Raw genomic sequence first — 25,237 nt, forward strand, 5'->3', positions numbered from 1 at the left:
CAAAAAGAATTAACAAAAATTTCCATCGACTTTTCTCTGTGGTTGCTCAAACGTTTCTCGCTGTGATACAAGTATACACGCACTATCTTGCAACAGCCAGAACCAAGAGAGAAAGTCAAGTGCGCAATCGTGGTCACGTGCGTCATCCTGCTAAATACAAATTAAGAAGGGTCGTTTAATTATTTAAATTTACCATGAAAATAATAATACCAAATTATATTTGGAATGTTTTAATCCTTTAACATGCTTTTCAGTCATGTTAATCCATTTTGTATTTACAAGGAAAGTATTTTTAATGGCTATTTTATTAATAGCCTTTTACTTTGGGAGGTCCATCTTAACCAGGGTTACACCCTCCCCACTTACTATAAATCTATGCAAGTCCCTTTGCATAATGCACAAGAATGCACAGGTTAAATGACTTTTATCTCGTGAGTTTCAATAGAACCAGTAACAGCTTCACTTAAGCTCTGGAACAAAGTTTGAATTATACTAATAAGGGATTCCCTAATTGAGGATAGGTCAATTGTTTGAGTTTCGCTCTCTCTCTTGAAGATCTTCTGACAACTTGTTCTGTTTCAGAAATAGTTTCTTCATCATTATCTTTCAAAGATTTTGTTTTATTTTCTTCAGTTTGGTTTGTCTCTTCATCAGTCTTTAAATTTGGGGCATCGCCCATTTCATTTGACTTAGTATTTGGTTCTCTTTCAGCTTCAAGTGTAAGTACATTCTCTAGTTCTGGTGACTTTTCCAATTCAGGCAATCTATCCATTTCAGGTGATTTGTCAGTTTCATGTAAGTTGTTTGAAATATCAAGAACATCTGATTTAGGATTTTCATCAGAATTGTTTGGATGTGGTCTGGGAAGCACTACCTTGTATTCCTCAAGCGACCTAAAGATCTCCCGTGAAGGACCTGAACGGCGAAACAGAGGGTAGTTGTCCTCATCCTCAGAATTATAGTCAAATTCAGGTTCATCGCAATCAGGCATTGTGCGTCGCCATGTGCTTGGTCAACTGGGCTTCTCTGGTAATGCAGGAGAATTCATAGGGGAAGTGGGCAAAAATCCACATGGTAACAAACGGTATCTGTGAAGAGTTCTTGTAGGACCATTTTGATGCTCAGGTCTTACTACATACACAGGCAGGTTATCCTTTTGACTCATCACCACATGGACAATAGACTCCCATCTATCAACCAGGTTGTCTTTACCCCTAAGTCGGACGTTCTTCACAAGCACATGGTCGCCAAGATTTAGGACAGATTCAGTTATGTGTCATATCTGGTTTTATTGCGTTCAACAGCTTTAGTTGCACTTTTGATAGCCAGTTGGTAACTCTTGCAGGTGAGATTTGAGGGCTTTGACATACTGTGAAGTGATTGTTGCAGTTGCTGGTTCAAATGAAGATTAAAGGCAAGGTCTATTGGTAGTCGAGGCTGTATACCAAACATAAGCTCGTAAGGGGTAAACCCTGTACTGTAATGTTTGGAACAGTTACAGGCATAGACAAGTGGCCTTACAAAGTCATGCTAATGACTCTTGTCTTCATCTATTAGGGTACCCAGCATGTTTAGTAATGTCCTATTGAATCTTTGCACAGGGTTTCCTCTGGGATAATAGGGTGAAGCTCTGACTTTCTGTATTCCAATTAGGTCACACAGTTCTTCAATAGTTTTTGATTCAAAAGTCACTGTGTAGTGGATGATAAAATTTTCCCACAGAGCCTTGGCTACAGTTCGAGCCTTTTGGTTTTGTGTAGGGATACCAACAGCGTACTTTGTGAAAAAGTCCGTGATTACAAGCACATTCTTTGTGGCACTGTGGTCTGGTTTGATGGACAAAAAGTCAATGCACACCAATTCGAGAGGTCTGGTAACCTGTTTACCAGGGGTGCAGCTTTTTCTGGCAGTGTTTTTCGCCAAACACACCTGTGACAACTTTTTATTTTTTTCTCTATGTCTGAAGCCATTTTTGGCCGAATGAATCTGGTTCTGGTCAAATCAAGAGTACGGTCAAACCCAATATGGCCCATGTCAACATTAAGACTTTTCAATGCCATGGGTCTCAGGCTTTCAGGAAGATACTGAGTTTCACCTAGGTTCCTCTTCCAGTACAGAACACCATTCTGCAGCTCAAGCTTGTTTAGCTCACGCAGATACATGGAAAGTTGTGGAGAACATTTTCTCTGTCAGATTTTTCGGCGAGCCAGCTTTCACGCAGCAGGCCAAATGTGAATTCGGTAAGGCGGTTATTACCTATTTGGGGAAGGAGGTCGGTCAGGGCCAAGTTCGTCCTGTACTAGCAAAAGTTCAGGCCATTGTTGATTTCCCGGCTCCCCAAACACGTCGTGAGCCCCGCAGTTTTTTGGGAATGGTTGGTTACTATCGAGCATTTTGTAGAAATTTTTCTGACGTTGTAGCGCCGCTTACAAGCTTAGCAAGCCCGAAATCGCCATACCTGTGGTCGGAAGTCTGTCAAACAGCTTTTGAAGCTGCCAAAGCTCTCCTCTGCAGTGCCCCTGTGCTCACGGCTCCAAACTTTGAGCACCCCTTCAAGCTGGAGGTGGACGCTAGTGCGCTCGGCGCCGGTGCGGTGCTACTACAGGAAGATGATCATGGCCTTGATCATCCCGTCTGTTACTTCTCTAAGAAGTTCAAAAAGCACCAGCTACACTACAGCACCATCGAAAAAGAGGCATTGGCCTTGTTATTGGCTTTACAGCATTTCGAGGTGTACCTTGGTTCCAGCCCAACACCAACCGTTATATTCTCTGACCACAATCCGCTCGTGTTTTTGTCTCGGATGCAGAACAGAAACCAGCGCCTGATGCGCTGGTTGCTGTTGCTCCAGAACTTTGATGTGGATATTCGTTACAAGAAAGGACTTGAGAACGTCATTGCCGATGCCTTGTCCCGATCCCATTAATCGCACATTTACTCTAGGGGGTAAATGTCCGATTTTTAGGTAGGGGGGTGTTATGACCCGTGGGTCATATGTAGCTTTTGTATGTTCTGCTGTGTTCTCTTTTGGTTTGTGTGTGTGTGAGTGGGTGAGTGTGCATGAGTGCCTTTTGGTTGGAGTGTGTCAATTATGTGCAGGTGGTGTCATCCCATTGGCTGGCTCTCCTGATTTGCTGCCCTATTTAAACAGTCCACGGATCAAGCTCTCCCTCTCTCTCTCCGGTCATCCCACCGCCAGAAAACGCCACCTCAGAAATTGTTCGTGTGCATCTGTGTTGCTCGCTGTGTTTATGAGAATCTGCACTCATGCACACTCACCCACTCACACACACACAAACCAAAAGAGAACACAGCAGAACATACAAAAGCTACATATGACCCACGGGTCATAACAGTGGCCCAAATACTCCACAGAAGTCTGGAAGAACATACATATTTTAAGTGATAACTTCAGACCATATTCTTTGAGACGATTGAGCACATGGAAAAGACGAGCCTCATGTTCTTCAAGCATTTCTGAAAACACGATGAGGTCATCTAGAAAGACGAGGACTTCTCGTAGGTTGAGGTCACCCAAACATTTCTCCATCAATCGTTGAAATGTACTGGGAGCATTTGTAACACCCTGAGGCATTATGTTGAATTCATAGAATCCTAATGGGCAAGTGAAAGCTGTTTTGTGCTTATCTGTCTCTTCAACTTCAATTTGATAGTATCTGCTCTTGAGATCAAGGACTGAGAACCACTTCTATCCTGTGAGAGTCGAAAAGGCTTCCTCAAAATTGGGAAGTGCGTAGGCATCCTTGATTGTGTTCAAATTCAGCTTCCGGTAATCAAAACAAAGTCTTACATCTCCGTTCTTCATCTTTACCACAACTATTGGCGAGGAAAACGGTGATTCAGAGTCACGTTTTATTCCTTCTTGACTCAGCTCTTTCAAGTGCTGGCATACAGCATCAAGATATTGCGGTCTTATTGGACAAGATCTGTGTTTGAAAGGACTTTCATAACTTAATTTGATTTGGTGCTTAACTTTGTTGGTGCAACCAAAATCTATGTCATGTAGTGCAAATACTTCAGGCATAGAACTCAACTTTTCTGTAATCCGTTCCTTCCATTCAGCAGGAACTGGAGAATTTGGAAAGTTTAAATTCAGCTTAGTGGCTTTCAAGTTAGATTGTGGATTGGGTTGCACTATGTCTTGCACAGCATACATTTTTGCAATGAGACTTTTTGTAGGAGTAAATATGTCTTGCTCACTTTCATTTCTCAAGACCACTGCAAGCTTTTGTGAGCGCTTTTCAGGAAGACTTAGTAATCAATTGGTGACTATAACACCACCGGGCTTGAAGGATGTGGAGGGAGACCCGACCACTATCCACTTCCCTGGCGTTTCAATGTTTACGTGAACAATCCCTTCCAAGACTCGACTTTGGCCTGCAGGAAGAATTTCAGGCTCTTTTCCTGACAGTGTGACAAGCCCAAGACTGCCATTGTCTTCCATTTTGAGTCTTTGTTGTAACACGCTTAGCACCACTCTGTATCCATGTGGAAGGACACTCAGATCTGTGTCAGTCAAAAGAAGACTTTCAAAAAGAGGGTCAAGCTGCATGTTAGTGCCAATCAAAAGAGAGGATTGGAAACTCAAGCGTGTATCTGGAACAAGCAAGGGAAGACACACTGAGTTCAGTTCCAAATACAATCCTTTGGAAAGCTAATATCAACACTAATGTAACCTGAATATGGAACATTTCCATCATTTGCGGCTTCCACTTCCAACAGATCTTGAATTGGATGGATTTCCAGGTGTGAGAGATAGCGTTCGTAGAAGGACTGAGACACTGTGGTCACTTGCAAACCAGTTTTAAGAAGACAATTGGAAGTGGTTTCATTGATTTTAACGTGAACAGTGTACTTTGCTCCAATCAATCCTTTAGGGATTTTCTCAGTGGTAAATCGGTTAGTCAAGAACCTATTTTTGGGTTTTTGTGAACGTTTGGTGAGACTAGTCTCAATTTCAGCACCCATTTGTCCCTCCATGAGTGCTAATTTTAGTTTAAAGTTTAGGTTTTGTTTTTCTTATCCCAAAGTGACTGCTTGTCTTTCAATTGTTTTCTCTTGTCAGTGAATAAAGATGGATTAGGTTCATTTGAGAATGAAGATATGATGTGACCATCTTCTCCACATTGAAAACAGTACCAAGGCTTTAGTCTTTTAATTGCAGCTTGAGGTGACAATGTGGCTGGTTCAGGTTCTTTGGGTTCAGCTTTTGTCTTGATCTTGGCAGTTTAGCTGGATCTTTTCTTATGGCTTTGTGGCTTTAGCTTGGTGATATGGCTCTGGAGTTGTGTGATCTGAGGTCTTAGTTCTGTGACAATGTCATCTTAAGGAACTGATGTTGGTTGTCTTTTCTGAGGTTTACTGTGACGTTTTTTCATATCTGTTGTTGGTTTTTGCTCACATCCTGTAAATACAGTGTGAACCTTAAATGGTGAGCTTTTTACTGCACGATTTTTGGGACTCCAAACATTTCTGTTGGGACCCATAGTTTTTTAGCATTGCTAGTCCCGGAGTGATGGCATCCTTGGTGGATCTGTTTTCTCTGTATGCAAACGGGTAAGAATTGAGGTTCATCGTCAGGTATGCTTTGTTGGGCTGTGCAACTGGTTTTCAAAGTATTTTGTGTTGATGGGCATTGACGGGCCTATAGTCTTTCTCACTGTTAATCGATACCTTTTTATAACCTTTACTATAAAAAACTTTTTTAATCTAGTCTCATTTAAACATATGTTGAAAGTGTTGAAACTGAACAATACTCAGACTAAGGGTCTGCAGTTTTATTTTATTTTAATCAGTAAACCAAACTTTAATGAGTTTCCAATGCAATGTGCTCACATTACCCCTGGTTGGAAATCACTGCGTTTAATGACTCCATTGAATAACAGATGTAGGCTGGTGTTGAACAAAATAATGTTCAAAATAATGTTTTTTACTGTCTTCCTTACATATATCAAGTAATTGACCTGTGTTGCCAGCCATTGCTTGTTGCATACAGTTCTAGTTATACTTAAATACTTATCAAATGCCATGAATATATTCAAGTCACTGTTAATCTTTATGTCATATGAAATTACAGTATGCCAACGAATATGACTAGAGCTCAGCAAATGTGGTCATGCTCCATCCTACCAGTGCAAAAGTTATTGTGAAGCCTTGATATTTGTAATTATCTTGCTCAGTACAGAAATATACTTGTATGAATATACATTTGCATGACATTAACATTGCACACATTGAGTAAATCCTCACTTTTGGGGGGTAGCGGCCATCAAGCTCTCTGAACGCCTGCCACTGCTACTGTAAAAAAAACAAAAAAACAAAAACCCGAAGAAATACTGTATTGGTAAACAGAAAGAATGGTCATTTAAAAATTTGTAAAAGAAATACAATTTGCCTAAAAGTCTTTTTTTCAGATGTTTATGATTAATTGGTTATGTCAGACAAAACCTTCAAAACTTTATTCAACTTTTTTTGTTCAAACATTTTGTTGTCCGTTCCCGTTCATCTGGTGGCCGTAGACACAAGAGACGGGGGAAACCTCATTTCCAGGGCCAGATTTGCCCGTCCGGGTAAATAGCCCTCGCAGGACGGCTCGAAGCGGTGCTTGACTCGGTACAAACGGCAGCGGGAAGGCAGCGCCGGTCTCAACCGTCACTTTTATTTTTGTAAATACAACAGAGAACTGAACAGCACTTCCACAGATGTTTTTATATGTTCACACATTTTTCGCATGCGTCGTCTTTTCTTCACATTCTCCTTCATCTCTCTCGCGTGATCAGCCACTCTCTCTCTCTACGCAACAGTTAAAACAAAAACATTCCAACATTTAAATCTCGGCCCCTGGAAAATAACGTCTTTAAAATCTTATCGGGGCTCCCAGAATCCAACTTTTTCATTTGTAAAATTTTTCCCAGTAATAAACTTACACTACTTTGTTTATCAAATGTAAATGACAAGAGGATTGCAACATAACATTAATGAATGATAGTACAGGAAATGATATATGGTTAAGAGTGCTGACAAATATTATTAAATGCCACATAATTTTATACAAAGATGCATTTAGACTGCAGTATAAAATGTTCCTACAGTATCACCTCACAGTATCATGTGAAAGATGTAAGATAACTGGTAATACCTTATCACAACGATTTTGGGTTTGTTCAAGGGTCCGATTGGTTTAAATGGTACTCCTCTATACTCAAAAGTACAGTATATGCTCTTTTCAGTTTCTCAGATTATTTTCAAATACTGGGTCATCATGTGACTTTTGTGGTTGCTTATGATATGGTGATAGTCATAAGCTGAAAAAAGTTCCTCTTTAATTTGAAACTTGGAGGAGGGAAATTATTGAACTGCTGTACATAAAAAAAGATAAGCAATATTGAGGCAAAGTTTTGTATTGCATGGAAGCCAATTTTAGAATATAAGTGATTCTAATCAATTATAAGTATCTTCTTCTGTTATAATTTGATGAATAAGTATAATTTTGCGTATATAGGATGAGTGCAGTTTTTTTTAGGTGTTTGTGTGTGTTTTAATATATATATATATATATATATATATATATATATATATATATATATATATATATATATATATATATATATATATATATATATATATGTATAACTATTGCAATATAAGTTGTACACAATCATGGGTAAACAAATGTGCACGTCCTTGTACAATGTGAGCGTTTTTTAGTAATTAAGTCTGGAAAATGGATGTATGGACGTTTACAGTATTAACAAACATGTTTGGGCTCAGAAGGATCAGAGTTTGGACCCGGAAGCAGACAGGATACAAAAGTGTAAAAGTAGAAAGTATTCATACACCAAATTCCAACAAGACCACAAATCAAGAAAACGACTGTACTTTAAAATTGAATTTAGAAAAATAATAAACTGAAAAAACAGGCAGGCAGCTTGTTATGACAGCTTGAAAGCTTGACTTGATGTTCTGAGAATGTGCCACTGAAAATCTATGTCTTAAATACTGCCAGATATCAATCCCATATGACATAATAAATCAAAGCAACATAGCAATTGCATGGCAACTGATGCATCTTGGAACAAATCTGTCACAAGAGTAAATGAACCCTAAACGACAAAATAATACAATAAATTGTGTGCATGGCTTTATGACAAAGGAGGTACTTCATTTGTGACTGACACATCACTACCCTCAACAAGTAATGCTAAATATTATGGTAACAACCTCTACTTCTGGGGTCAACGGGTCTGTTCCAGTGATGTGGTTGTACATAACAGATAAGACATAGAGAGGAAGTTCTGTCCCAGTATCAGGATGTCAAAAAGGAAACAGCGGGGCCAGTTAATGGCGTCGACTAAATGACAGCAGATAAGTCCTACGTCCAAAAACTATGCTTATCATAATGGCAAATACTGACCCTGCTGATCTGATCAAATCATAACAAAAATGTACAGTCATAGTGGGGAAAGCAAAGAACACAAATGTGACATAAAATTTCGAGGGATGTAGGAATGTCAAAATGGCATGGGATACTGACATTAAAGAACAATCAATCAATTAAATATGAGGCATTAGAAATTTTGTAATTTTGATACAAAAATACTTGATGAAAAGCCATGTAAGTAATGGATGCAAAAATCATTAAATAATTGAAAAAGTAATGTAAGTGAAATCAATTTAGTCACTTTAAAAAACAAAAACAAAACGAAACCAAAAAGAAATGGCAACACAAATGGTTAGCACATCAGTTTCACAATTCAGAGATTGTGGGTCCTAATTTGCGCTCCAGCATGTTCTCCCCGTGTCTGAAGAGGCTTTCTCTAGTTTCCTCCCTTTTACCAAAAAACACGCATAGCAGGTTAATTCCGTGCTTGTCAATTTTACTTGGCTAAGCCCCCCATAGCCAAGAGAAAAGTTTGCGCACCCTTCCCCACTTGTTGCACTGACTATAAATAAGATTATTATCTGTAAAAATTGTATCCATAAACCTTTATTCTTTTTAACAAAAGAAAACAAATGCAATATAAATCAACTTTCAACAACTGCTAATTATTTTTTTACAGCGTATATACAGGTTACAGATTAGTCTAAAACAGAAAAAAATAACCAAGTGCATCAAAGTAACTAAAACTACAAGAACATAATAAAACATTCTTATTTTATTGCAATTACACTTTACACGACAAAAAAAAGGCTTTTCCTTGGGGTCTTGGGTTCCCACCCTTCACCTCACGCTCCACACCACTATTTAAGAAGCACTGGGTTAATTGCACATTGAACCCAGGAGTGAAGCCTCATAAACAAATTGTGATATTTTTTACTCCTCTTAATGGCACTCTTGATTTAAAATACAGGTGAAATTTAATACATTCATGTTGCACTACTTATTTTTCAACTTACCATCTCAAGGGGAGTTAAAAAAATCTCAGTGGTTCATGAAGCTTAATTACTAAATTGCCCAAAACTATGATTGTGAGTATGAATGATTGTTCGTCAAAGTGTGGTCTCTAGCTGGCTATTTCAGGGTTCAGGGTATACCCCAACTACTGCCCTTAAAAGAGCTGGGAGAGCCTCCAGCTTGTCCGTAACGCTCATGAGGATAAGTAGTTCTGATAGTGGATGGATAGATTAATGTAAAATAGACACATTTTTCTTATAATCAATTTATTCAATGAACAAAGTACAATAGAAAAAAAACCATTACTGATTGTAGAGGTAAAAACCAAAACAAAAATGAAAGTGACAGAACCTAACACTGATTAGCAATAATCGATGCCATCAAAATAGCACAAAACGTGACTTCAAAATGAGCATGCCATCAACTAGCACAGGGCAAAGGTATATAGAAGGGGTAGGAATCTTTGGTTGTTCCACAATTTGATTGGATTCCGATTTTGTGGTCCCATTCTCAATTCAAAATATTTTGATTCAATTAATTAAAAATGATTTCTGTTTCAATCTATAAAATCTACATACGTGCAAAGAATCATATTATGTGGGTCATCTTTGTAAGATAGAATAACAAAGAGAAACAATCTATTTTTTTTTTTTTTTTTTTTTTTACATTTATTAAATTTTGATATGTGAGGAGCATGACTATTTTCACAAAAACACCATGTGGACAACTGCCATATTTTGAAGATAACTGAAAACTCTATAGCTTTTATAGTATAAAAAAAGATGAAATAAAAAATTTTGAAAAAAAAGGTAGAACAAGATACATTGTCATTTCACAGTAAACTGTATCAAAATATTATAGTAATAGAATATAACTGTTGCCCAAATGAAAAAAAATCTGTTTCTAGTACATTTACGACAAACAAGATATGAAATGATTTTTTTCAAGTGAGAAGCCAAAGCATATCAATTTCTATTTTGTTTTAATGGCAATATAATTATCTTTTATATTGATATAAGTCATAGTAAAATTGATTTTTTTTTTTTTGGCACACCACCAGTAAACAATATACACAATGTCGGCACAGAAATTGAGCCAATCAAAACAAACTAGTGAAGGGACTTGTGGCTCTTCAAGTGGAGCCAGTCTTTCAGGTAATAGTTAATCGTAGTAAATAGCTTTTATTTCTCACGTTCAAAATGTCAAGATTTTAGCAATAATCATTGAAGTTGATGCAGAGGATTTGCTTTCGCAGCCCCCATAAAATGCTATGGGCCGGAGTGTGACACCTGTGATCTCGGACATGCAGGACAGACTGTGGCGGGAATGCAGCGTCAGAAAATGGGGATGCTTGTAGTCTCAGTCACTCAAACAATCTAAAGGAAGAGCCAAGAGTATACACGCACTTTGAAATGTGTCCATTGTTACTTGAATCACGTCAACTTTTTTTGTCACAATGGCATACCAGAATGCTTTGCTCAGCTATGTGCAAAGGATTATTAATTTCAATCATATTTAAATAAATAAATAAATAAATATTGCATTACAACCCCGATATATATATATATATATATATATATATATATATATATATATATATATATATATATATAAAACTTAATTCTTCAACATTTCTTTTTACTTCTGCGATTGGCTAACAATCAGTCCAGGATGTACCCCGCCTATTGCTCGAAGACAACTGTGGGTTGAGCGCCAGCAAGCCAGTGACCCTACTGAGGATAAGCAGCTGAAGAAAATGGATAGACACATGCTTATTATTTCAGTACAATGTATGTTAAGTAAGGTTGTGTACATATATGCATTTCACTTTATGACAACATAACACTGAAGCACAGCACACTCATTGACCCAGCCATGATTGGCACTCAGAATGAGGAAAAAATGATTGTCAGTTTTGGTCATTCCAATACATTAACGGCACAGTCTGTATTGTTTTTGCAGCATTCTTATACTTGGACACTCACTCGTCCCTAGCTGCCAACTTAAGACTATGCTTAACTCCTATACTCTAAAGTATAAGGCAGTTCAAATATTTCTCAGCAATTTGGAGGGCCATTTCACAGCAGGAAGCTGACAATTACAATACAACAACGGATGAAAATGAGGGATGAAATTTAATGTTCTGTCTGGCCTAGTCCGTTGTTTCTAAAATGTTTCTCATCATTCTGCGTCTGTCGGCAAAACGGACGTCTGTCAATAACCAACAGACAGCCCACATCTTGTTTCACAGCCAACCTCTGGTTTTACAATAGTGAAATGTCTCCAGCTTAACCTGAGACTCCTGCTGCCTCCCGCCCTTCAATTTTTGTCCCCAACTCATGGATAGCGGCAATGTGTGCCTGCCGGAGGGCTTCAGACACCGGAGAGTGAGGATGACAAGTCGCTGACTCAGCACAGGCGGACAAATGAATGAGCCTGACCTTTGAATTCAGATTGAATGAACACTGGTGGCGAGCTTTCCACACCACTTCTGAATAATAACACTATTTCATCCATCGTACATATGAAATTGTAAAAATAGTTCAACATTGTACTAAAACACAGTATTAGTACAACTTTGTACTTCCATCTTGGCTACGGGCAGTGAAGTGGGCTGTTGTACCTTGCTGGCTTAAACAGAAAAACAAGTTTCATTTATATGTGAAAGCGTCGTGTGTGTTCCATAGTGGTCATATATTTTGTCTTTTGTTGCAGAGCTTTGATTGTTGCCTGAAGGGTGAACAATTTGTATGCATACCTGTTGACAATTGTAATTGACAATTATTACTAGGAGCAGTTCAGAGCAAAGGATGTCATTGGATTATTCTTTTCTCGTCTTTCCTGCGTCATTTCCAGGTTGTTTACCTCTGCCAACTTGTGCTTGCCCTTTGTATCTTGAGTACTTTGTCTTTAATCATTTTATGCTTATTTATTGACCATTTTGAAGATATTATCCGGTGGCGTCCTTCCACAGAGAGTCTATTCCTCATTTGTTCGTATTCATGCATTTTTGCTACCTGATTTCCATTGACCTATCGCCTATGCTGTACTTTCATACAGTCAGTTTTTGGCTGATTTTTAGAGTTTCTTTTCATGATTCTTTGTGCGCATGTTAAGAAAATTATACTATTATTCCACTGCGAGTTGAGGTCCTTCTGTAAGAAAAATGTTCATTGTATAACAGAAAGCTGCACACATACAAATGACTAGCAGACTCATACAGCCACATCTTATGCAAACTCAACTGCCAATGAGCATTAGTCACACTCTGACACATGATCTTGTCCTAGAATACCTCCAGTTAAATTTCACTGTCATGTTCTGTTGGTGTTTGTTGGTTGTTGTGGTTTGCTATTGGGATTTTCTGTTCTTTTCTGTCTTGGGGGTTTTCTGGGGTATTAATTGTGTTTGAGTTGAGTGGTTTTTGTTCACACATTTAGTTCATGTTTTATTCCCTTCATATCTGTCCTCGTCAGTGTGATTGTGTCCACCTGTCTGCATTAACCCAGAAGCACACACAGACAGGTAAGAAGTGCCTTTTTATTTATACACAAGATAGTCAGAACTGTGTGGGGGTAGGAAGCAGGCAGGCTGAATTGAACTGGGGCTGGTTGTCTGTTCAGATAGTCTGGCAAGCGTGGACTGGCAGGTGGAACATGTCTTCTCAATGGTGCAGCTTGCATTGGACAGGTTAGGGGAAAGCTGCGATGAGACACGAGTAGAACCGAATGGTCGGCGATCAGATGAGTGGTCAGAGACAGGCAGGGTCGAGGCACAAGGAGGCAGGTGTAATAAAGGCAGGTAATTGCTGGAAGGCTTGGCATGGGGATACAAGACAATCTGGCATGTACTGGCAGGGAGAGACAGGGTTTATGCAGTGCCGGGAAATGGGTAGCAGCTGGTAGTAATTCGGGCTGACTGATTGGAATGTGATAGAACTGGTTTGTTTAAGAGAGAATGAGGTGCTTGGACAAGCAGGCTAGGACCGGAAGGACCATTTCCTCTGTTATGGTGCAGAAAAACACGCTTAAGCTGCAAAGGATAATACTAAAGCAAAAAAAAAAAAAAAAAGTTACTTAGTCACATATCGTGAAAAAGTTCAGGGTAATAACAACCACTGTGCTTTGCATTCTTCCCTCTTTAATATTCATTGTCATACCACCCATAGCGAGCATCACCGACAAAAATACGCAAACTGAGAAGAACAGAAGCTGCTCTGAACTAGCTGTGACAGTGAAATGGGCTGATGTGGGTGAGTTAAAATGAAACAGCTGTTTTCTATTGGAGTGAAAACCCCTTTCCATATAAGTGGACAAGAATAATACAGAGACACAATTAGTGCCACTCATTTAACAAAAATGGATCTCATTGGGCTAATTACAATCAATCAACGAACAGAATTTGTAAATATGAAGGAGTTGGTAAAGCAAGGTCATGGGCTGTGGTGAGAAAAAGAGGCCACGGGGAGCTTCCAACCAATATAGTATTTCTTTTCATCGCCCTGCTCTTTTCTTATTCGTGCCTGATGTAGATGATTTATACATACATACAGCAAAGCATTCTGGTATGCCATTGCGACAAAAAAAGTTGACGCGATTCAAGTAACCAATGGACACATTGCAAAGTGCTATATATATATATATATATATATATATATATATATATATATATATATATATATATATATATATATATATATATATATACACAGTATATATGGTGAATAGAAATGTGTGTTTTGTTTCCGCAATATTTGCAATGGGAGTCTTTGGAAAATTTGTTTTCTTAAAGGGGTCCCTGACTCCAGAAAGTTTGAGAACCCCCGCTCTAAGTTGTATTGGAAATGTACTGCAACTAACAGCATCTGACAGAAAAAGCTGCAATACATTTTCAAAAATATCAGTAGACTTAAATTATTTAATTTCTGTCATTTATTAATTTTGCAACTTGCGAAATGGGTAAAAAGGTAAATGTGAAATCAAAAATCTCACTTTATTTACCCTGAGCATTTTAGGCAAAATTGACCATTGTATTGTTTCTGATTTTTAGTCCAATGTATGTACTTCACACAGGCTCGGTGGTACAGTGAATAGCATGGCCGCCTCACAGTTAAAAGGACCCAAGTTCAAATCCACCTGGCTCCGGCCTTCCTGTGAGGAGTTTGCATGTTCTCCTCAAGCCTGTGTGGGTTCTCTCTGGGCACTCCGGCTTCCTCCCACACTCCAGAGAACATTCATGGCAGGTGAATTGGACATACGTGCGTGAATGGCTGTTTGTCTCTGTGTGCCTTGCGATTGGCTGGCAACCATTTCAGGGTATCCCCTGCCGACTGCTCAAAACCAGCTGGGATAGGCACCAGCAAGCCAGTGACCCTTGTGAGGATAAACACCTCTAAAAGATGGATGGAATAATGTACTTCACACACCAACTCATTTTACGTTTCATTTCAATGACAGATATTGTAAAGTTGTCAGCAGTCATTGGAAATGTGACATCCATTCAGAAAGTAGGTCAAGTCACTCAAGAACATACTGATGTAATGTGTGAATCTTGGCTATGACTCAAGACAAGTTGAAGAAAAGTGACGTGTAGAGTTTTAGCTGAATGGAAAATGTTTGAAGAGCTGGTTATACTTATTTGTAGCATTAATTTGAATGAAAGTGTTGGGGGGTTAACTTGGCTGTCACCCCCCACACACACCTTACCCTGCAAACTAAAAATGTGGGTACAAATAATTCAACAGTTCTGGCTAATCTTCTTCCGGGGCATTTAAACGTCACATCTCTAAATTACTGCTTAATATACCATTGTGTGCCATCACTTCAAATATGAGTGCTTTAAATTAAGGTCCATCTGCAGCTACATTTCACCCACACCATCTGTAACAGTGCTCAGCTTAAATATTTTCTGGAATAGAACAGGGATATTGGTCTCTGAGCAGGAAGTGGCTGTGAGTCAAGACAATCACACTTTGTGGAAGGTCATAGCTGGCCGTGAATGCTTTGAAAAACAAGTCCAACCTTTTTGACCTTCCAACTCCCCCGCGTGCAACGTCTTACCTCATTTCTGATACATCTGGGGGCGTCCACAATTCTCAGCTCATAAAGGAGAGAGCTCATAGTGTGAATAACACCCTAAGTAAGGTCATCCAAACTTTGTAAAAGTTCACTCTCTGATATTGAAATGTAGTGAAATGTTTTCCTCTTGTTTGTTAGCTTTACATTTTGTTTTGCCCCATAATATTTTAGCCCCATTTCTTTGTACATATTTTACACACTCTAAGAATGTGTCAGCAAGGGTAAATAAATGGGAGAAAATACCTAGTGTCCATGTCATCATTTGAGAAGTTAGCGGAACATAACATAAAACGCCACACACACACACATGTGCACAGGCACATGATCCCTTAAGGACAGAAGGCACATATGCACACACATACCCGCACACACATATGCACAAAGGTAATGAAATGATCCCATAGTGACAGAAGGCACACACACGCACACACACACACAAATCACACGTACTAGTTAAAAAATAATACTGGAATTATTGAAGAAACCTGAGGCTCAGCACAGGGCATCCAGTTGACGCACCATCTCAAGGAGAGTATGCGGCAGAACAGGATCATAGGCCATGGCCACAGGCAATCAGCATCAAGCCCCAGTGAGGCAGCACAGCTTTATATGTAGCTGTCCAGGATCCCATGGGCAAGGACCATGGCCACGACCTGCAGAACTAAGAAAAAAGAAAATCAAAAAATGTTATTTATTCATTCATTATAATTACTAATGTGTGCAGGAAATTGCAGGAAAATACTAGAAATATTAAAATATTGGTCTAAAAGATAAGGAAACAGCTAAAAAAACTCAAAAACCTTCATCTGGGGAAAATGACAACCCTTCAGAAGGGACCACATGTGGAGGAGATTCCGAGTGTTAAAAATAACACACACACACATATATATATATATATATATATATATATATATATATATATATATATATATATATATATATATATATATATATATATATATATATAAAGTATCAGTGGCGGTCCATGTGTTTCACACGCTGAATAAATACCCCTCAGAAGCATAAGTAGGAATTACTGGGCATCACCTTGATCATGTGCAACACAGGCTCAGCCGGGGCATTTAAACAACAATAAACATCAGCAATCAAAACTTATCACTATAGGTAATACTGTCAAAAGTTAAAAATAAAAGGGAATTTAAAGATATTTGTCTACATTTTAAAGGTTAAAGGAAAGGTTTAATAAGATTGTGCATGAATTATGAAATCACAGTTTAACGTACGAAGTGTCACATTCCACGCTGATTGTGCCTTCTGTCCCTTCCACCACGAGGAGGTGGAGTCAACGGCCACACACCTGACTGTAAGTCATCTAGGGCTTTTTAAGTGCGGTCGGTGCAGGAGGACGTTGCTGGGTTATTTCTTCCCCATCCCTCAAGTGTATTTTGGTTTGTACTTTGTCTCTTTCGTCTTTGCCTCTTTCCCCTTTTTTCCCCTTTTCGTTGACTATTGTTACTGCAGTGGTGGGTGGTCAGGGCCAGCAAGGCAATCTCTACTGGCCTAACATAACCTGACATCATTATCATAACTATAATAAACTATCATAAATATAATAACTATTATGAAAGTCAAATTAAACTTAAATTCATTTATATATATATATATATATATATATATATATATATATATATATATATATATATATATATATATATATATATATAGTTCTGTCCTCCCAAGATGTTAAGGAGGCTTTCATCAAGGTAGACAGACAGCGAACATCAAAATGAGTGCAACTTCTTTCATAGTTGTGTGATTCTCACTCATTTATATTGTGTAAAACTGCAAAGAAGAATATACACCAAACATAATTATACATATGCGAAAATCACATCTTACCAAACTGTGCAAATTAAATTAACGTGAAAATGAAAATATGAAAATGCTAAATGAGCTACCACGAAAATTCTACCACGAAAATGCTAATGAGCCAACACATACAAAGGCAGCAATGTATAATGCGCTGATATAAACTAACATTAGCCAGCTTATTATCTCTAATAACACAAATGACCAACCATAGGCATATTAACGTAAGTAATATTACACTAAATAAACGACTCACAGACACTCGTGGGCCAGCTCTCGTAAGGACAGACAACAACGTGTGGCATCGACAAAACTGCTCACAATTGGAACACCTCCTCCTCCGCTCCAGAAATGCACTGCCAACAGCGGCCAGAGGTGGCACCAAAAAACAAAAACCAAGGCACGAGTCTAAATGTTTTAAATAATTATTCTTCGTGAAATGAGTGACCCGCAAAATGCATGCACCCGTTACCATAATCTAATAAAGAATAAAGCGGAAAATCACATGATATGTCGGACTTGACATCATTTCACAGTTTTCGAAAAGAATGGCTCGAGCTAAGCCATGTCCTCTCCTCTATTTTTAAAACATAATTAGCTTTACTTGTCTCACTTTCACTTTCTATTATTTGGGTGTTTTTTGAGGTAAATTGTGACAGAAGGTATTAAAAGTTATTCAAAGAAAACTTTGGTCTCTTTTTTTGTCTGTTTTTGTCACTTTTATAAAATTTATAATCAAAACTAATGTAGCGACTTAATCTTCCTAATTTATGCAAACCTGTTCCTCAAATTTCAACCTTGATACCTTATTATTATAATTGAAAATTATCTTAACTTACTTTCTTAGCTCAAAGAGAGTAGACCCATTTTCCTTTAAAGGGTTTGTGCAATCATATGCAAAATGCCTTTGTGTAAATATTGTACAATAAACACGAAACTGCTGATGTAAAATATGCAATTTTTGAAAATTTGGGCGATACAGCTATCAGAATGTTATCAGAATGAAAATGAATTCGAATCAAGTAATGATCAAAGATTATTCAGACAGAATGTTACTTTATTTAGTTCATGGAAAAGGAATTGCAAATCAATTAAGTACTTGTTTCAGGCTGCTTGGTGTTGTTTACAGTGTTGCACCAAGTTCTCTAAACTCCAAATAAAACATGTAATAGAAATTGCACTGTTGATCTGAGCTAATCAAGCCTATGTTTAATAGTTTATTACTTAATATTGATGAATATGTGGCCAAAAATCAGTTAGTTTTCAAAACTTTTGAAGCCCAAATGTCCTTCAATTCTGGAATGACTCAAATATTTTCATCTCAGGGGTGGTCATTTTGGGGTTCAGGTAGCGACCATTAACGACCAATTACAGGTCACCTTTTTTTCTGAGTTTAATCATGTGATATTCGTGAGTGACCTGAACAACTGAGTTGTCTTTTTCAATCAGTACGAATGGGCTTGCATGGAATATATTATCGTAAAATAATAATTTGGAAGTGACATCATCATAGGACATATTAAACATTATATGGAGGATTTTAGAAGTGTGTGAATTGCAAATTGAATGTTTATCTTTTCAATAAATATCCACTGCTTCTTGTTGCTCTTCTAGTTTAAAAAAAAAGTCTTGAAAAGAATAAAAGTAAAATAAAATCAACATGCAATAATTCAAAGCTAAATTAAAAAGTTAGGGATGGAGTCCATTCTTAAAAACGCTGACAAATCCCCGCAGGTAGTATTTTAAGTCAAAAATTTCTTTTCACGGTGTTTTTTTTTTTTCTTCTTAGCATAGTTATGTGCAGCAGAGCGGATACAGATTATTTTGCATGTCAAGACGTGTTGAAAAGATAACCATTGTGATCCTGATCTATTTTGCCAGCTATTTTCTCATTTCCTGTGCGAGTATTTCAATCATAATGGTCCTCCTCTCCGAGGCGTTTGTACTTAATGGACTCTGCATCCACACACAATGATTGTCACACTTGCAGCAGTAGACACATTTACTGCTGAGTCAAAAGCTAATAAATTGAATGCGCATAGCTTTTTCTCTAAACTGACATCAAAGCAACTGAATGTCAGAAAGTACAAAAAATAATAATTATTGTTATGCTGACCATACGCTAAAGATGTTAGATGTGTTATAATGAAAAATGAGTTGAATTCTGTAATTGGGTGCAAGAACTACAGAACTTGATTTAAAGAAAGAGTGTTTTCCAAAAAGTACTTTGGAAGTGATTGTTTAGTAGACTCTGGTGTGCCTGCACACCAAATCAAGTGCAAAATTAAATCAGACAATTGAATCTTTAATTATCTGTCTATTTCTGAAAATATTGTCTGTGAGCAAGCCATTCTGCACTGCAAATAAGTCCTGGTGGAGTTTCCTTCAGGGTGGGTGCCACTTACATGAACAAAATAGTTGGTCACTCCCTGTTAATGAAAGATGTCATGCTCCTGCCCCTCTCCCATGATACCTGTTTTTTTTTTTTTTTGCATGTGTGAGCATGTGTGCGTGTGCCGCTCTTTGAGTGTGGAGAAGACACCAGCTGGAGCAGGGTCCAGGTTTGAGCAATAAGCATTAACCAACTATAAAAGCCAGCCCTGGACTGCACCACAGCTTCAGATCCACTTACAACTGTCACATCCATCTCAGATATTTCCCTCTTCCTGAAGACAACCCTGTGTATCTCCGGTTGCCTCCTGCCCAGATTTTTCATGCCCGCACCTGAATGGTTAAATTCCTTGCCTGCCTTACTGTCGGAGGTCGGGAACCATGAAGCTTTCTGCCCTGCCTGGCTTCCTACTCCCGCTCAATCCCCCTTTTTGTAAATGTCAATTGAACTATTTGCAAGTTCACCTGTCTCCCTCCTGTCTCTGCATTTAGATCCCAGATCCTCAAAACTTAATAGTTAAATCTGGCCAGGATGGACCCCGCAGATTTGGATCTGTTAGGCACACTCTCGACGGACAAGGAGTGCTAACTGGCCTAACACAATCAAGCCCTGCATATATTCCTTGGTAAGGTTAATAGGTTTTCCAAATCTCTGTCATCTGCTGGGAGTCAATTAAAATTCTCAAGTTCCTGCACTGCACCTTGCAACGACATTACAAAAATCTGCTTTCACTTTGCTGTCCCATCATATACATGCCGACTCCCACACCCACAATGGAGCACTAGGATCCTGCCGTGCTCTTCTGGCGCAATACTAATTATTTTTCGAACAGCAACCGCACACCTACCTGTTTTTGAGTGGCTATACTTTCATGGGCATCAGCTGAAGGGGAGCTTCATTCATCTGCACGTACACACTATTCAAGTTTCACAGGGGAAATGCATAAAAATTTGACCACCCTGTATGTGGAAAAGAGAGATACAAACATTTAGTGTCCCTTTGCTAGGCATGGTGGAATCCTCGATTGAGTTTTGTACACCCACAATTTTGAGTCTATGCAACAATGAGGCCCTTTGTGCTCTCAAGTCTGGCAAAATGAGCTGGGTTCCTGAGACACACCCTCAGTTTTGACCATCTTGTTGAGTTGGCAATTAAAATTGATTCTCTGACTGAGAGAGCACCAGAAAAACTATGGCCCAGCTCCACCCATCAGGTACAATTCTCCTTCGTGCCAACAACTAGTTCAGGCGTCCTCATTGTAACATCTAATACACACAAAACTTTCAGCAGAGGAGAAAAAAAAAGTGGGGTGGTTTCGCTCATCAATGCCAGGGAGATATTTGTGAGCCAAACCCATTACTCTCTCATGTTGGCTACTAAAGCTCCCAGCTACACTTCCCTGTAGTCACCCATCCCTAACCCTGCCTGCGCTGATCGACTGCGGGCACAATAATTTTCATTGCTGCGATGAACAATGATTGTAGATTTGTGACACAAATAGGAATAGACACATGTTTACTTGCCACGCCCATAAAGACCATGTTCCTAATGTTCAGTGATTGTTCCATGCAGAACAGCAGATGGTCTTTGCATAGATTACCAGGAGCTGAACAACATCACCATTAAAAACAAAGAGCTCCTTCCTAATGATTGCACCCCTTTCCATAGTGCTCATATTTTTTCCAAGCTCAACCTGTGCAATGCTTACCATCTTGTTCGCATCAGGGAAAGTGATGAATGAAAATCCTTACTATTAGACTGCTTGGGCATTGTCAGAACCTGGTCATTCCTGTTGAGTTGCCCCTGCAGCTTCAACTATCCGCTAGCCTGCCGACTATCAGCCTGCCCAAGCCCCCGGCCCATCTACTCCCCCTCACCTGACTGCCTGCCACGCTCTGACTTTGCTGGCCCCAAATGCCTCTCCACAGCAGCTCAGTCCTGTCAGTTCCCACACCAGCAAGTATCCTCCAATAAATAAAAACTCACTGAACTTACCTGTCTGCACATGCTCTTGGGATTGCCAGCTTGCAGCTGTGACATTTTTTTAGTCTTGTGAGTCCCAGGGACCAACCACTTTCCTGAAGTTATATGGGCACTGACCTCCACAAACAAATGGACAAAGAGAATTCATTAACCAAGCTAGAATCTTGAATCTACTGACAGAATTACTGTATTGCTGTCGGAAGGAGCAGTCTGGTGATGAAATCTGTGAAATGTGGGAACAGGGCCGGTATGGGCAGATGACAGAGCAGGCCAGCAGATAGGCTGGTGACTGGGCTTATGTCGGTTGCAAACAACACAGGCCTTGGTAAACTTGCGTACGTCGTTTTCCTTAGTGGGTCACTAAAAGCGTTCCATTGAACCCCAGGGTGGCAGTTCAGTTTGGAGGAATGAGGCCATTGTAAAACTTCAGAGTGTAAAGAATCGTGAACGGGCAGGCATCTAGGTGGACAGGCGCTGGGTGTGGTCTGGACCCTAACCGCAGACTCAATCCTCTCCTCTATCTCCAAGGTAAGTAGCCCAACAACACAAGACGAAAGAGGGATTGTATCTGACTCTCTGCCCAGGTTGTACTCCCAATCAAACTGCCTGGAGAGGGCGGTCTGGTCTGGTGTTTTGTGATCCAGGGCAGAGAGAAGAAAGAATTAATTCAAACCCGGCAAAGAAGAGGAACCAGCAAGCTTGACGGGAGTTTAAACTTTTGGCTTGCCAGATGTACTCTAAATATTTGTGGTCCCTTCACACCTGGAAAGGGGTTTTGGCGCCTTCCAGCCAATGCCACCATTCTTCCAAGGCCACTTTCACCGCCAACAGTTCACAATCCCCGATGTTTTAGTTAACCTCGGCTGGAGAAAAATGACCGGAATAGAAGGCGCACGGGTGGAGCTTGTGATCCTTTGCCGACTGCTGAGAAAGAACAGAGCCAATCCCAACTTCAGAGGCGTCCACCTCGACCACGAACTGCAGTTCTCATTAGAATCTGGGTTCTCATTTACTACAATTTAAATATACAGTATCTTGTCCCTAAATCAATGTTGTGTATCAAATTAAAACTTTCGGCTTTCGTACTATGTCAGAGGTGTGCTGTGTCATAACGTCATCAACTGCACAGACTATATATATATATATATATATATATATATATATATATATATATATATATATATATATATATATATATATATATATATATATATATATATATACATGTATACAATTAAATAACATCATAAATAAAAAATATAGAAAGGCTAGCTTTCTTGATTATCTCCAGCTTTATTTCCATACATACACTATCATCTTCTTAATTCTCATCTCAACATCTCAACATCACTAGCAATCTTGGGACCCATGGCTAACTCATTCAAATTTGAATGAAGCAGTTTAATGCACAACACATAGTTATTTTAAGCAAGACCAGCATTTTAAGCATTTTAAGCAGACCAGTATTTTAGGTAGTCGTGACACAGACCAATAGCAGACCAGTATCTTAGGGAGTCGTGACGCAGACCACTGGCAACCCACTATCTGAGTGACATGTTGCAGTGCAGGCAGTTTGACGGGACCAGAAAATAAGAGCAATTACCTAAAAACACTTGAAGATGGAGAGAAAACAACACAAATACAACCAACCCCTAGGGTCATGACGGTTGTTTTTGTCGTTAAAGCAGGAACAATACCGTAAAGATGAGACGAAAAAAATGACGCAGTCCATGTCGTAAGCTGAAAAAAAACGTGAGTCAGGGATGTCTTAGATGGAGTATATTATATATATATATATATATATATATATATATATATATATATATATATATATATATATATATATATATATATATATATATATATATATATATATATATATATATATATATATATACACAGTGGGACCCCGGTTTACGAACTCCCTCTTTTACGAACTTTTCATCTTATGAACGTGGACCGCGGCGTTGTTTGTCCCCCTCTTACGCACAAACCTTTCGTCTTACGAACAATCAAACATATGCCGGTCAATGTGTACATACAATTATTTTTGCTTTGCTGCATCAACAAAATCAATTGTTCACGCTTGTCACAGTAACGCTGAACGCTATTGCTCTGACAATGTCACAGTCACTGTGTCAGTCACAGAGTCAGTCACAGAGATGCCGATATGCTATTGGTCGATTAAGGTCTCAGTCCCGGTCTCACTCACGGAGATGCGGATATATTATTGTCCGTAGTCACGTCAATCACAGAAATGCCGATATGCTATTGGCCGAACGACTTCATCTAGCTTGATGGCACAGCTGGTCGGGATGGAAGGAAGGAGAGAAAAGAAGTGAAAAACGGAAGTAAGGAATGTTATGAAGACTATGCAAACTGTTAGACATGGCTTCTAAAACTGCAAGTGGCGGTAAAGGAAGAAGTAAGAGGATGATGACAATAGAAACAAAGCAGGAGACAATAAAAAAATACGAAGGAGGCGCACGCATAGTTAACCTTGCTCGTGAGTATGGCCGTAACCGCTCGGCAATCTTCTAAGGGCAAGACTTGCCTTGCCATGGGACGGACCTCGGTCAACAACAAAATGGAGAGGCTTCTTCTAATATGGATTAAAGAGAAGGAAATCGCCGGTGATATGTTCTAGTTTGAGAAAAGTTCCCGTTTAAGAAAATAAATAAATAAATTCTGCGGGTTGGTCTCTGCTCCCCTCCGCCTCTACCCAGCTCAAGTCACATCGCCCCAAAGGTAAATGTCATTGTTCCTTTGTATATTTATGTTATTTAATTTAACTGTACAGTAGATTATGTCACAAATTTTTAATATGTGTATAAAGTCGTGATGTTTTTACCTAAGGTTTTTGCACGAGTTGCACGCATTCACTAATTAACATAGGTTTGGATTGCCCGTCATACGAGTAATTCGAGTTAATAGCGTAGCCGCTAAACGGATTAAGTTCGTAACACGGGGGTCCACTGTATATATATATATATATATATATATATATATATATATATATATATATATATATATATATATATATATATATATATATATATATATATATGGATCTGTGAGGATCCAAGTTGAGAAAATCTATACTCTTAACATGAATGCTTAACACTCCAGGAATGCCTACCATGCATTATTTTTTTCTTTTTAGTCTGAATTAGAATGTCATCATTACCACAGGAGCTGTGACAGATCTCATTTGATACCAAGACATCCTGCCTGCAAAGACACAAGACGTCAGATTTTAGTAGGGAGAAGCTGCTTCTCTAATCAGCACTGTACAAGGCTTCTGTTTCCAAGGCAACACTGTGTTATTCATGCACATCTAATCCAATTCAGAAAAGACTATGTTCATCTATAACCTATTGTTTCAGACATTTTCAAGAAGACACGCAACTGATCTGTTTCTCCAGAGTATTAACCTTGGGTTTCTTTTTTGTTGTGGTACGGGCAAAATGCGCCAAAATGGAAAAAAAAAAAAAAAAAACTGATGAAAAAAAATAATGAAACCCTAAACATACAGTACAT

This window comes from Hippichthys cyanospilos, chromosome 5 (genome assembly GCF_059441005.1).
Source record: "Hippichthys cyanospilos isolate Australia breed blue-spotted pipefish chromosome 5, RoL_Hcya_1.0, whole genome shotgun sequence".
Taxonomy (NCBI): Eukaryota; Metazoa; Chordata; class Actinopteri; order Syngnathiformes; family Syngnathidae; genus Hippichthys; species Hippichthys cyanospilos.